This window comes from Oratosquilla oratoria, chromosome 7, assembly GCF_046742065.1.
Source record: "Oratosquilla oratoria isolate Oo_2021 chromosome 7, ASM4674206v1, whole genome shotgun sequence".
In the NCBI taxonomy this organism is placed as follows: Eukaryota; Metazoa; Arthropoda; class Malacostraca; order Stomatopoda; family Squillidae; genus Oratosquilla; species Oratosquilla oratoria.
The window spans coordinates 80809608-80811436 of record NC_134783.1 but is presented as its reverse complement, the minus strand read 5'-3'; positions in this window follow the sequence as shown (position 1 = coordinate 80811436).

Here is a 1829-nt window from a genome sequence, read left to right as displayed (position 1 = left end):
GTTGACCTAAGGTTGAGTTGACCTAAGGTTGACCTAAGGTTGAGTTGACCTAAGGTTGACCTAAGGTACTTGTTGGTTACCAGGACGGCCCAAACGTCCCATACTTGTTGGCTACCAGGACGGCCCATACGTCCGTCACGTGTACTTCTTCCACTACCTCTCCGAATGCCCTCTTCACTATGTCATATATTCTGTACCTTGTTTCTTCATCTTATAATTCCTTCTTTGTATCTGCACTGAAGATGTAATTACACGAAAGCGCTCTGCTTCGTTAGTTTACTTTTTCCTAGTGGTTATTTACGCATATATGTATATATATATACATATATGTGTATACAGACACACACACACGCACACACATATATATATATATATATATATATATGTATGCACAAATTTCACAAGTCACACGCGAATCACAAATATGCAGAGTCCACTAGGAAAAGGAAAAACACACGGAGTCCGAGCGCTTTCGTGATATATTCACATTATCAAGGAGTACAGAAAGATGAGAACAAAAAATGGAGATACAGAGTATAAGTAGGACAAGAGAGACATTTACCCTCCTCTCCGAAGCCTGAAAGCTCAGGTTGGGTCACTCGGTGAGGTCGTGGAAACATATCATTATTACATTAACTTTTAAAATATGTACTATTTATATTACTGACAATATATTTTACATATTTTAAAAGTTAATGTAATAATAATATGTTTCCACGACCTCACCGAGTGACCCAACCTGAGCTTTCAGGCTTCGGAGAGGAGGGTAAATGTCTCTCTTGTCCTACTTATACTCTGTATCTCCATTTTTTGTTCTCATCTTTCTGTACTCCTTGATAATGTGAATATATCACGAAAGCGCTCGGACTCCGTGTGTTTTTCCTTTTCCTAGTGGACTCTGCATATATATGTATATATATATATATATATGTATATATATATGTATATATATGTATATATATATATATATTAATATATATATAGTACACAAACACACACATATGTATGTATATATGTATAAATATATATGTATATGTATATATATACATATATATATATATATGTATGTATATATACATATACATATATATATATATATATATATATACACATATTTATGTAATTTTTGTCACCATTACTGTTACCATGTAATTTTTGTTATTTCAGTTATATTTTGATATTGTCTTTTACCATTACTGTTACCATGTAATTTTTGTTATTTCAGTTATATCTTGATAATGTCTTTTTCAAGACGAAACGTCGATTTCAAATAAGAAAAAATAAATAAATGGAAGAATGTAGAGACCTAGTTTCAATTCACCCGGTGGAAAATCTCTAATAGGGAAAATCGAGAATACAAAGAAAAAGCTGAACAACTACAACAATGGTGTCGTTTTTAACTCCACGTGTACACACACACACACACACACACACACACACACACACACACACACACACACACACACACACACACACATATATATATACATACATACATATACCAAAGGCTTTTTCCCTTTTACACGGGGGGTAGCCAAAAAGAAAAAGGCATAGAAACCACTTCCACCCATTCCATTCCCTACATATTCCACTCCACCCTCCTCCCTCCCTCTTATCTTGGCACCTCCTAGATGACGGGTCATCCCTGCATCCTGTCCACTGCCCTGGGTCAGAAACATGGACGCAAGACAGCACATCCACAGCAAGGCTGCTTCATAAATTCGACGAAACCCCATCTCAGTCCCCTCATGCAGAAAAGGAGAAGACGGGGAGAAATCCCTTCGGGCTGCGTCAATTTTTTTCTCATACATACTTCCTCACCCCCCATC